A 14,040-nucleotide genomic window follows, 5' to 3' on the forward strand; every position below is an offset into this window, starting at 1 on the left:
TCACCGGTGTGCCGGCGATGGTACGGTGCCCTGTTGCGGCACACTGGCGGACCCTGATATCACTACCCCGGCGCGGAGGCCGGCTGTTGAGTAGACGGCCCGCGACTGACACGACACTCATTCAAAGCTGAAGCGACGGGGCTCCCGGCGCGGGCTACTGGGCAGGCTAGTGTCGGGCCACTCCCATACCGGCGCGTCGCGACACTGCGGTTGGACCCCGATTGCCAACCGTCACGTCAGGGCAGTGGGTGAAGTTCCCCTCTTGAATCACATTAAGCAGCAGCGCACCATACCAGCGCGGGCACTCCGGTCAGATGCCGATGTCACCCCCCCGTACCAGTGCCCTATTTTCGGCTTGGACTCGAGCAGAGTCCGATGGCTCGATGGAGCCCTGGTGGCCATTAGTCATTCTTTTATGCCATTGGTGTAGTCACCTGCCACTCAAACATGTCGGAAGTAGCGTTGAAGTCGTATCTTTGTGTCAAAATGATTCAATCAAAAAAAAAAGTGCCTTTAAAACCTTTTCCACTTCAAAAAGAAAAAAAGAAATGCGTTCAAAACTTTTTCCACTTTAAAAAAAAAGTTTTAAACTTTTTCCTTTAAAAAAAAAGTGACACGTCAATAAAAAAAATATATATTTAAAAATATATATATTTTCAAAAAAATATATTTTTGCAAAAGGTTCTTTTTCTTTGATTAAAAATAAGTTTTTTTTTTTTTATTAAAGCAACTTTTATTGGGATTGAATGATTTAGACACAAATGTCCTACCCACACTATGGCTCAAACACATTTCACATTTCTTTGCTTTTGTGTGCAGTGAAGGTCGAATAAATACTGCTCTGAAAGTTAGTCTTGATATGGGCAAGTAACCATTTGCCTCAGCTTAAGATGTCCTCGCAAATGGGTAAAGAAGTCTGCTTCTGAGCAGGGCTCCACAAAGTTGCACAACTGACGGTCAAATGCAGTTTCTCCACTTTTGCCTGCATCTTTTTGAGAGTGCCATGTCGATTGGTGTACTTTGAGTGCATTAAAAGATTTAAATGTGCAGAGGCAGTCCTTATGAAGACATGGGAGTAGGGATGTCCGAGTGTGGTATCCATGTTTTAAGCGGTAATGCTTAAGCAAGTAGGCTCTTTTCAGCAGAAAATGTGCAGTACTTGCAAGTCCACTGCATTAGAGAATACTGCTTTGGTTGACCTGAAAAGACATGATAATTTCAGCATTGAGAACTTGTTAGAAAAAAAAAAAGTTAAATTTTTTCTTAACAGTCACAAATTAAAATGTCCAATTATTTTTAATCACAAATTAAAATCTGCAATAAATTATTTTAATATTCACAAACTAAAATGTTTAACAATGAGTTATTTTTAAATTAACGTAATTGATTATTTTTGAACATTCAAATTGAGATGTACAATTAATTTCTTAATCCATCTGTAAAAACATTAATGCATGTTTGTTATCCCAACCCATGAAACAAATACAAATATTAAATGATTCATTGATCAGTGTATGAAACATACCTGTAATTGCTGAGACTGAGGTATGTGTGGACTTTTGACCATTTGCTTCAGCCTGATTGGGGGATGGTGAAAAAGAACACAAAATTAAGGCAACAATTTCAAAATATAGGCACATAAATGACCAACCTTAAACACACCAGGTTGTTATGGCGTCGAGTGTGATCTCTGCACTCTTTCTATCTGTATTCCTATATTAGGTTAGACCAAAGTTAAAGTGGTGAAATAACAGGGGGAAATGTGATCTAGTCCTCTGATTTTTGCGATTAATGCATTTTAAAACAATTTCAAATTATCAGTGCAGTTTGATCAAACATGGAGGGGGAGCACTGCACATGAAGAAAAGCAAATGGAAGGGCAGATGACAAACACTCTAAAGCAGGGGTCCCCAAACCTTTTCCTGTGAAGGCCACATGACTTTTCCCTTCTCTGATGAGGGGCCGGGTCAGTTTGTAACAGAAAAAGTGTGACGATTGCAGCAGTGCCTAAATGTGTTTTCAGAAAGCCATAATTAAATAACCCTTTCTGAATTCTTCTTGGAACAAAATAAAATAAAAATAATTATAACATAATATAATATCATATAATAATGAATAATAATAACACAATTAATTAAATAGATAATAACCAAATAACCCTGTCTGGGTTCTTCACAGAAAAAAGCCAGGAAATAATAACACTATGGGGGGGGGGGGTTCAGGGGGCCGGACCAATTGTGGAGGCGGGCCGTATCCGGCCGGCCCGCGGGCCGTAGTTTGGGGACCCCTGCTCCAACGCAAGAACCGATTACGTTGGCGCACATAAGGTCTGACTGTGCATTTAGCTCTTACCTGAGCCGAAATAGACAGGCTGAAGCTGACTTAATTCTAGCACTAACTCTGTAAATAAATCACTTTATCGACATTTCTAACATTTTTACGTGAGAAAGTAGCCGTTTAGATCCACAACGTGCAAATTCGGCGCTACTCAAGCTAGCCGTAGTGATTAAGGCACTTCCTGTTAGTTTCACAAAATAAAACACCCGCTAACGATAGAATTAGTGTTTTTATTTTTAAAACAGGAAGCGAACCTCCCCTCGGTCTACCTAACTTAAAACCGCTCGGTAACTGTTTTAAATCGGTTTTAAAAACCTCTCCCATCGCCTAAAAACGTTACGAGCCCCGTCTGTCAAGAATTCAAAACGCCGGCCGGCATAAAATGGGAGTCTACCATAAACTGTAGTCTACATTTGTTTCTGAAAATGATGAGGTTCCTGTCACGGTCATATAGCATGCTTGCTAGCGGTGATATTTGATGTAATTGACACTTCTCCTCCCTGGCAGCACACAGGCTACTACACTACAACAAGACAAATCGACGGTTTACAAAAGAGTAAAATATGTACTTACCAAATCAGTGTGCTGAGGACAAGTAAACCCACAATGGCGAAAATAACTGAGAAAGGTGTTGGAAAGAGCGCGAAAGTGGGCAGGGCAGATCTGCGCATGTCTGATAGAACGCCCAAAGGACACTGGGTACAAGAAATTATTTTTTCTAATTTGACTTAACTGGGATATATCAAGTTAAGCAAGTTCTCCAACCCCAAATTACTACTTACTTATTTAAAAGTAGTGTTCACAACAGGTTGATGAAAATTGAGTTTAGTTCACTTATCACGTTTAATTAATTTGAATGTTAGCATTTACAGTGTAGATCTCACTGTGAAAAGGCTTAAATGACTTTTTTAATTAAGTTTAATGATTGCGCTCAAACCAAATGTCCTAGAACGAAATTTTCAAATGTAACTACTAGAATGTGATACAATACACTATTGGGTGAAGTTTAGTTGACTTCTGCGCAGCGGTTTGGGAGTTAACATCAAAATTACATTTCTCGGCTATATCGCATAGATCTCACTGTGAAAAGGCTTAAATGGCTTTTTTGACCTAAGTTTAATGATTGCGCTCAAACCAAATGTCCTAGAACGAAATTTTCAAATGTAACTACTAGAATGTGATACAATACACTATTGGGTGAAGTTAGGTTGACTTCTGCGCAGCGGTTTGGGAGTTAACATCAAAATTACATTTCTCGGCCATATCGCATAGATCTCACTGTGAAAAGGCTTAAATGGCTTTTTTGACCTAAGTTTGAGGATTGCGCTCAAACAAAATGTCCTAGAACAAAATTTTCAAATGTAACTACTAGATTGTGATACAATACACTATTGGGTGAAGTTTGGTTGACTTCTGCCCAGCGGTTTGGGAGTTAACATCAAAATTACATTTCTCGGCCATATCGCATAGATCTCACTGTGAAAAGGCTTAAATGGCTTTTTTGACCTAAGTTTGAGGATTGCGCTCAAATCAAATGTCCTAGAACCAAATTTCCACATGTAACTACTAGATTGTGATACAATACACTAATGGTTGAAGTTTGGTTGACTTCTGCGCAGCGGTTTGGGAGTGAACATCAAAATTACATTTCTCGGCCATATCGCATAGATCTCACTGTGAAAAGGCTTAAATGACTTTTTTTTATTAAGTTTGAAGATTGCGCTCAAATCAAATGTCCTAGAACTAAATTTCCAAATGTAACTACTAGATTGTGATAAAATACACTATTGGGTGAAGTTTGGTTGACTTCTGCGCAGCGGTTTGGGAGTTAACATCAAAATTACATTTCTCGGCCATATCGCATAGATCTCACTGTGAAAAGGCTTAAATGGCTTTTTTGACCTAAGTTTGAGGATTGCGCTCAAATCAAATGTCCTATAACCAAATTTCCACATGTAACTACTAGATTGTGATACAATACACTAATGGGTGAAGTTTGGTTGACTTCTGCGCAGCGGTTTGGGAGTTAACATCAAAATTACATTTCTCGGCCATATCGCATAGATCTCACTGTGAAAAGGCTTAAATGACTTTTTTAATTAAGTTTGATGATTGCGTTCAAACAAAATGTCCTAGAACAAAATTTTCAAATGTAACTACTAGATTGTGATACAATACACTATTGGGTGAAGTTTGGTTGACTTCTGCGCAGCGGTTTGGGAGTTAACATCAAAATTACATTTCTCGGCCATATCGCATAGATCTCACTGTGAAAAGGCTTAAATGGATTTTTTGACCTAAGTTTGAGGATTGCGCTCAAATCAAATGTCCTAGAACCAAATTTCCACATGTAACTACGAGATTGTGATACAATACACTAATGGGTGAAGTTTGGTTTACTTCTGCGCAGCGGTTTGGGAGTTAACATCAAAATTACATTTCTCGGCCATATCGCATAGATCTCACTGTGAAAAGGCTTAAATGGCTTTTTTGACCTAAGTTTAATAATTGCGCTCAAACCAAATATCCTAGAACGAAATTTTCAAATGTAACTACTAGAATGTGATACAATACACTATTGGGTGAAGTTTGGTTGACTTCTGCGCAGCGGTTTGGGAGTTAACATCAAAATTACATTTCTCGGCCATATCGCATAGATCTCACTGTGAAAAGGCTTAAATGGCTTTTTTGACCTAAGTTTGAGGATTGCGCTCAAATCAAATGTCCTAGAACCAAATTTCCACATGTAACTACTAGATTGTGATACAATACACTAATGGGTGAAGTTTGGTTGACTTCTGCGCAGCGGTTTGGGAGTGAACATCAAAATTACATTTCTCGGCCATATCGCATAGATCTCACTGTGAAAAGGCTTAAATGACTTTTTTAATTAAGTTTGATGATTGCGCTCAAACAAAATGTCCTAGAACAAAATTTTCAAATGTAACTACTAGATTGTGATACAATACACTATTGGGTGAAGTTTGGTTGACTTCTGCGCAGCGGTTTGGGAGTTAACATCAAAATTACATTTCTCGGCCATATCGCATAGATCTCACTGTGAAAAGGCTTAAATGGCTTTTTTGACCTAAGTTTGAGGATTGCGCTCAAACAAAATGTCCTAGAACAAAATTTTCAAATGTAACTACTAGATTGTGATACAATACACTATTGGGTGAAGTTTGGTTGACTTCTGCCCAGCGGTTTGGGAGTTAACATCAAAATTACATTTCTCGGCCATATCGCATAGATCTCACTGTGAAAAGGCTTAAATGGCTTTTTTGACCTAAGTTTGAGGATTGCGCTCAAATCAAATGTCCTAGAACCAAATTTCCACATGTAACTACTAGATTGTGATACAATACACTAATGGTTGAAGTTTGGTTGACTTCTGCGCAGCGGTTTGGGAGTGAACATCAAAATTACATTTCTCGGCCATATCGCATAGATCTCACTGTGAAAAGGCTTAAATGACTTTTTTTTATTAAGTTTGAAGATTGCGCTCAAATCAAATGTCCTAGAACTAAATTTCCAAATGTAACTACTAGATTGTGATAAAATACACTATTGGGTGAAGTTTGGTTGACTTCTGCGCAGCGGTTTGGGAGTTAACATCAAAATTACATTTCTCGGCCATATCGCATAGATCTCACTGTGAAAAGGCTTAAATGGCTTTTTTGACCTAAGTTTGAGGATTGCGCTCAAATCAAATGTCCTATAACCAAATTTCCACATGTAACTACTAGATTGTGATACAATACACTAATGGGTGAAGTTTGGTTGACTTCTGCGCAGCGGTTTGGGAGTTAACATCAAAATTACATTTCTCGGCCATATCGCATAGATCTCACTGTGAAAAGGCTTAAATGACTTTTTTAATTAAGTTTGATGATTGCGTTCAAACAAAATGTCCTAGAACAAAATTTTCAAATGTAACTACTAGATTGTGATACAATACACTATTGGGTGAAGTTTGGTTGACTTCTGCGCAGCGGTTTGGGAGTTAACATCAAAATTACATTTCTCGGCCATATCGCATAGATCTCACTGTGAAAAGGCTTAAATGGATTTTTTGACCTAAGTTTGAGGATTGCGCTCAAATCAAATGTCCTAGAACCAAATTTCCACATGTAACTACGAGATTGTGATACAATACACTAATGGGTGAAGTTTGGTTTACTTCTGCGCAGCGGTTTGGGAGTTAACATCAAAATTACATTTCTCGGCCATATCGCATAGATCTCACTGTGAAAAGGCTTAAATGGCTTTTTTGACCTAAGTTTAATAATTGCGCTCAAACCAAATATCCTAGAACGAAATTTTCAAATGTAACTACTAGAATGTGATACAATACACTATTGGGTGAAGTTTGGTTGACTTCTGCGCAGCGGTTTGGGAGTTAACATCAAAATTACATTTCTCGGCCATATCGCATAGATCTCACTGTGAAAAGGCTTAAATGGCTTTTTTGACCTAAGTTTGAGGATTGCGCTCAAATCAAATGTCCTAGAACCAAATTTCCACATGTAACTACTAGATTGTGATACAATACACTAATGGGTGAAGTTTGGTTGACTTCTGCGCAGCGGTTTGGGAGTGAACATCAAAATTACATTTCTCGGCCATATCGCATAGATCTCACTGTGAAAAGGCTTAAATGACTTTTTTAATTAAGTTTGATGATTGCGCTCAAACAAAATGTCCTAGAACAAAATTTTCAAATGTAACTACTAGATTGTGATACAATACACTATTGGGTGAAGTTTGGTTGACTTCTGCGCAGCGGTTTGGGAGTTAACATCAAAATTACATTTCTCGGCCATATCGCATAAATCTCACTGTGAAAAGGCTTAAATGGCTTTTTTGACCTAAGTTTGAGGATTGCGCTCAAATCAAATGTCCTAGAACCAAATTTCCACATGTAACTACTAGATTGTGATACAATACACTAATGGGTGAAGTTTGGTTTACTTCTGCGCAGCGGTTTGGGAGTTAACATCAAAATTACATTTCTCGGCCATATCGCATAGATCTCACTGTGAAAAGGCTTAAATGGCTTTTTTGACCTAAGTTTAATAATTGCGCTCAAACCAAATGTCCTAGAACGAAATTTTCAAATGTAACTACTAGAATGTGATACAATACACTATTGGGTGAAGTTTAGTTGACTTCTGCGCAGCGGTTTGGGAGTTAACATCAAAATTACATTTCTCGGCCATATCGCATAGATCTCACTGTGAAAAGGCTTAAATGGCTTTTTTGACCTAAGTTTGAGGATTGCGCTCAAACAAAATGTCCTAGAACAAAATTTTCAAATGTAACTACTAGATTGTGATACAATACACTATTGGGTGAAGTTTGGTTGACTTCTGCGCAGCGGTTTGGGAGTTAACATCAAAATTACATTTCTCGGCCATATCGCATAGATCTCACTGTGAAAAGGCTTAAATGGCTTTTTTGACCCAAGTTTGAGGATTGCGCTCAAATCAAATGTCCTATAACCAAATTTCCACATGTAACTACTAGATTGTGATACAATACACTAATGGGTGAAGTTTGGTTGACTTCTGCGCAGCGGTTTGGGAGTGAACATCAAAATTACATTTCTCGGCCATATCGCATAGATCTCACTGTGAAAAGGCTTAAATGACTTTTTTAATTAAGTTTGATGATTGCGCTCAAACAAAATGTCCTAGAACAAAATTTTCAAATGTAACTACTAGATTGTGATACAATACACTATTGGGTGAAGTTTGGTTGACTTCTGCGCAGGGGTTTGGGAGTTAACATCAAAATTACATTTCTCGGCCATATCGCATAGATCTCACTGTGAAAAGGCTTAAATGGCTTTTTTGACCTAAGTTTGAGGATTGCACTCAAATCAAATGTCCTAGAACCAAATTTCCACATGTAACTACTAGATTGTGATACAATACACTAATGGGTGAAGTTTGGTTGACTTCTGCGCAGCGGTTTGGGAGTTAACATCAAAATTACATTTCTCGGCCATATCGCATAGATCTCACTGTGAAAAGGCTTAAATGACTTTTTTAATTAAGTTTGATGATTGCGCTCAAACAAAATTTCCTAGAACAAAATTTTCAAATGTAACTACTAGATTGTGATACAATACACTATTGTGTGAAGTTTGGTTGACTTCTGCGCAGCGGTTTGGGAGTTAACATCAAAATTACATTTCTCGGCCATATCGCATAGATCTCACTGTGAAAAGGCTTAAATGACTTTTTTAATTGAGTTTGATGATTGCGTTCAAAAAAAATGTCCTAGAACAAAATTTTCAAATGTAACTACTAGATTGTGATACAATACACTATTGGGTGAAGTTTGGTTGACTTCTGCGCAGCGGTTTGGGAGTTAAAATCAAAATTACATTTCTCGGCCATATCGCATAGATCTCACTGTGAAAAGGCTTAAATGGCTTTTTTGACCTAAGTTTAATAATTGCGCTCAAACCAAATGTCCTAGAACGAAATTTTCAAATGTAACTACTAGAATGTGATACAATACACTATTGGGTGAAGTTTGGTTGACTTCTGCGCAGCGGTTTGGGAGTTAACATCAAAATTACATTTCTCGGCCATATCGCATAGATCTCACTGTGAAAAGGCTTAAATGGCTTTTTTGACCTAAGTTTGAGGATTGCGCTCAAACAAAATGTCCTAGAACAAAATTTTCAAATGTAACTACTAGATTGTGATACAATACACTATTGGGTGAAGTTTGGTTGACTTCTGCGCAGCGGTTTGGGAGTTAACATCAAAATTACATTTCTCGGCCATATCGCATAGATCTCACTGTGAAAAGGCTTAAATGGCTTTTTTGACCTAAGTTTGAGGATTGCGCTCAAATCAAATGTCCTATAACCAAATTTCCACATGTAACTACTAGATTGTGATACAATACACTAATGGGTGAAGTTTGGTTGACTTCTGCGCAGCGGTTTGGGAGTGAACATCAAAATTACATTTCTCGGCCATATCGCATAGATCTCACTGTGAAAAGGCTTAAATGACTTTTTTAATTAAGTTTGATGATTGCGCTCAAACAAAATGTCCTAGAACAAAATTTTCAAATGTAACTACTAGATTGTGATACAATACACTATTGGGTGAAGTTTGGTTGACTTCTGCGCAGCGGTTTGGGAGTTAACATCAAAATTACATTTCTCGGCCATATCGCATAGATCTCACTGTGAAAAGGCTTAAATGGCTTTTTTGACCTAAGTTTGAGGATTGCACTCAAATCAAATGTCCTAGAACCAAATTTCCACATGTAACTACTAGATTGTGATACAATACACTAATGGGTGAAGTTTGGTTGACTTCTGCGCAGCGGTTTGGGAGTTAACATCAAAATTACATTTCTCGGCCATATCGCATAGATCTCACTGTGAAAAGGCTTAAATGACTTTTTTAATTAAGTTTGATGATTGCGCTCAAACAAAATTTCCTAGAACAAAATTTTCAAATGTAACTACTAGATTGTGATACAATACACTATTGTGTGAAGTTTGGTTGACTTCTGCGCAGCGGTTTGGGAGTTAACATCAAAATTACATTTCTCGGCCATATCGCATAGATCTCACTGTGAAAAGGCTTAAATGACTTTTTTAATTAAGTTTGATGATTGCGTTCAAAAAAAATGTCCTAGAACAAAATTTTCAAATGTAACTACTAGATTGTGATACAATACACTAATGGGTGAAGTTTGGTTTACTTCTGCGCAGCGGTTTGGGAGTTAACATCAAAATTACATTTCTCGGCCATATCGCATAGATCTCACTGTGAAAAGGCTTAAATGGCTTTTTTGACCTAAGTTTAATAATTGCGCTCAAACCAAATATCCTAGAACGAAATTTTCAAATGTAACTACTAGAATGTGATACAATACACTATTGGGTGAAGTTTGGTTGACTTCTGCGCAGCGGTTTGGGAGTTAACATCAAAATTACATTTCTCGGCCATATCGCATAGATCTCACTGTGAAAAGGCTTAAATGGCTTTTTTGACCTAAGTTTGAGGATTGCGCTCAAATCAAATGTCCTAGAACCAAATTTCCACATGTAACTACTAGATTGTGATACAATACACTAATGGGTGAAGTTTGGTTGACTTCTGCGCAGCGGTTTGGGAGTGAACATCAAAATTACATTTCTCGGCCATATCGCATAGATCTCACTGTGAAAAGGCTTAAATGACTTTTTTAATTAAGTTTGATGATTGCGCTCAAACAAAATGTCCTAGAACAAAATTTTCAAATGTAACTACTAGATTGTGATACAATACACTATTGGGTGAAGTTTGGTTGACTTCTGCGCAGCGGTTTGGGAGTTAACATCAAAATTACATTTCTCGGCCATATCGCATAAATCTCACTGTGAAAAGGCTTAAATGGCTTTTTTGACCTAAGTTTGAGGATTGCGCTCAAATCAAATGTCCTAGAACCAAATTTCCACATGTAACTACTAGATTGTGATACAATACACTAATGGGTGAAGTTTGGTTTACTTCTGCGCAGCGGTTTGGGAGTTAACATCAAAATTACATTTCTCGGCCATATCGCATAGATCTCACTGTGAAAAGGCTTAAATGGCTTTTTTGACCTAAGTTTAATAATTGCGCTCAAACCAAATGTCCTAGAACGAAATTTTCAAATGTAACTACTAGAATGTGATACAATACACTATTGGGTGAAGTTTAGTTGACTTCTGCGCAGCGGTTTGGGAGTTAACATCAAAATTACATTTCTCGGCCATATCGCATAGATCTCACTGTGAAAAGGCTTAAATGGCTTTTTTGACCTAAGTTTGAGGATTGCGCTCAAACAAAATGTCCTAGAACAAAATTTTCAAATGTAACTACTAGATTGTGATACAATACACTATTGGGTGAAGTTTGGTTGACTTCTGCGCAGCGGTTTGGGAGTTAACATCAAAATTACATTTCTCGGCCATATCGCATAGATCTCACTGTGAAAAGGCTTAAATGGCTTTTTTGACCCAAGTTTGAGGATTGCGCTCAAATCAAATGTCCTATAACCAAATTTCCACATGTAACTACTAGATTGTGATACAATACACTAATGGGTGAAGTTTGGTTGACTTCTGCGCAGCGGTTTGGGAGTGAACATCAAAATTACATTTCTCGGCCATATCGCATAGATCTCACTGTGAAAAGGCTTAAATGACTTTTTTAATTAAGTTTGATGATTGCGCTCAAACAAAATGTCCTAGAACAAAATTTTCAAATGTAACTACTAGATTGTGATACAATACACTATTGGGTGAAGTTTGGTTGACTTCTGCGCAGGGGTTTGGGAGTTAACATCAAAATTACATTTCTCGGCCATATCGCATAGATCTCACTGTGAAAAGGCTTAAATGGCTTTTTTGACCTAAGTTTGAGGATTGCACTCAAATCAAATGTCCTAGAACCAAATTTCCACATGTAACTACTAGATTGTGATACAATACACTAATGGGTGAAGTTTGGTTGACTTCTGCGCAGCGGTTTGGGAGTTAACATCAAAATTACATTTCTCGGCCATATCGCATAGATCTCACTGTGAAAAGGCTTAAATGACTTTTTTAATTAAGTTTGATGATTGCGCTCAAACAAAATTTCCTAGAACAAAATTTTCAAATGTAACTACTAGATTGTGATACAATACACTATTGTGTGAAGTTTGGTTGACTTCTGCGCAGCGGTTTGGGAGTTAACATCAAAATTACATTTCTCGGCCATATCGCATAGATCTCACTGTGAAAAGGCTTAAATGACTTTTTTAATTGAGTTTGATGATTGCGTTCAAAAAAAATGTCCTAGAACAAAATTTTCAAATGTAACTACTAGATTGTGATACAATACACTATTGGGTGAAGTTTGGTTGACTTCTGCGCAGCGGTTTGGGAGTTAAAATCAAAATTACATTTCTCGGCCATATCGCATAGATCTCACTGTGAAAAGGCTTAAATGGCTTTTTTGACCTAAGTTTAATAATTGCGCTCAAACCAAATGTCCTAGAACGAAATTTTCAAATGTAACTACTAGAATGTGATACAATACACTATTGGGTGAAGTTTGGTTGACTTCTGCGCAGCGGTTTGGGAGTTAACATCAAAATTACATTTCTCGGCCATATCGCATAGATCTCACTGTGAAAAGGCTTAAATGGCTTTTTTGACCTAAGTTTGAGGATTGCGCTCAAACAAAATGTCCTAGAACAAAATTTTCAAATGTAACTACTAGATTGTGATACAATACACTATTGGGTGAAGTTTGGTTGACTTCTGCGCAGCGGTTTGGGAGTTAACATCAAAATTACATTTCTCGGCCATATCGCATAGATCTCACTGTGAAAAGGCTTAAATGGCTTTTTTGACCTAAGTTTGAGGATTGCGCTCAAATCAAATGTCCTATAACCAAATTTCCACATGTAACTACTAGATTGTGATACAATACACTAATGGGTGAAGTTTGGTTGACTTCTGCGCAGCGGTTTGGGAGTGAACATCAAAATTACATTTCTCGGCCATATCGCATAGATCTCACTGTGAAAAGGCTTAAATGACTTTTTTAATTAAGTTTGATGATTGCGCTCAAACAAAATGTCCTAGAACAAAATTTTCAAATGTAACTACTAGATTGTGATACAATACACTATTGGGTGAAGTTTGGTTGACTTCTGCGCAGCGGTTTGGGAGTTAACATCAAAATTACATTTCTCGGCCATATCGCATAGATCTCACTGTGAAAAGGCTTAAATGGCTTTTTTGACCTAAGTTTGAGGATTGCACTCAAATCAAATGTCCTAGAACCAAATTTCCACATGTAACTACTAGATTGTGATACAATACACTAATGGGTGAAGTTTGGTTGACTTCTGCGCAGCGGTTTGGGAGTTAACATCAAAATTACATTTCTCGGCCATATCGCATAGATCTCACTGTGAAAAGGCTTAAATGACTTTTTTAATTAAGTTTGATGATTGCGCTCAAACAAAATTTCCTAGAACAAAATTTTCAAATGTAACTACTAGATTGTGATACAATACACTATTGTGTGAAGTTTGGTTGACTTCTGCGCAGCGGTTTGGGAGTTAACATCAAAATTACATTTCTCGGCCATATCGCATAGATCTCACTGTGAAAAGGCTTAAATGACTTTTTTAATTAAGTTTGATGATTGCGTTCAAAAAAAATGTCCTAGAACAAAATTTTCAAATGTAACTACTAGATTGTGATACAATACACTATTGGGTGAAGTTTGGTTGACTTCTGCGCAGCGGTTTGGGAGTTAAAATCAAAATTACATTTCTCGGCCATATCGCATAGATCTCACTGTGAAAAGGCTTAAATGGCTTTTTTGACCTAAGTTTAATAATTGCGCTCAAACCAAATGTCCTAGAACGAAATTTTCAAATGTAACTACTAGAATGTGATACAATACACTATTGGGTGAAGTTTGGTTGACTTCTGCGCAGCGGTTTGGGAGTTAACATCAAAATTACATTTCTCGGCCATATCGCATAGATCTCACTGTGAAAAGGCTTAAATGGCTTTTTTGACCTAAGTTTGAGGATTGCGCTCAAATCAAATGTCCTAGAACGAAATTTTCAAATGTAACTACTAGAATGTGATACAATACACTATTGGGTGAAGTTTGGTTGACTTCTGCGCAGCGG

The 14,040-nt window shown here is 37.5% G+C and overlaps 1 long non-coding RNA gene across 1 annotated transcript; it reads right to left on the reverse strand.

Moving 5' to 3' along the window:
- Nucleotides 1-1,018: 1,018 nt before the first annotated feature.
- LOC130911337 (uncharacterized) lies at nucleotides 1,019-3,165 on the reverse strand. The gene is made up of 3 exons (XR_009062016.1): nucleotides 2,911-3,165; nucleotides 1,526-2,007; nucleotides 1,019-1,199 (listed from the first exon to the last, which is right to left on the reverse strand). It is a non-coding gene; the product is annotated as an uncharacterized LOC130911337 (long non-coding RNA).
- Between the last annotated feature and the right edge of the window lie 10,875 nt (nucleotides 3,166-14,040).

Source organism: Corythoichthys intestinalis, unplaced genomic scaffold (genome assembly GCF_030265065.1).
Source record: "Corythoichthys intestinalis isolate RoL2023-P3 unplaced genomic scaffold, ASM3026506v1 HiC_scaffold_28, whole genome shotgun sequence".
NCBI lineage: Eukaryota > Metazoa > Chordata > Actinopteri > Syngnathiformes > Syngnathidae > Corythoichthys > Corythoichthys intestinalis.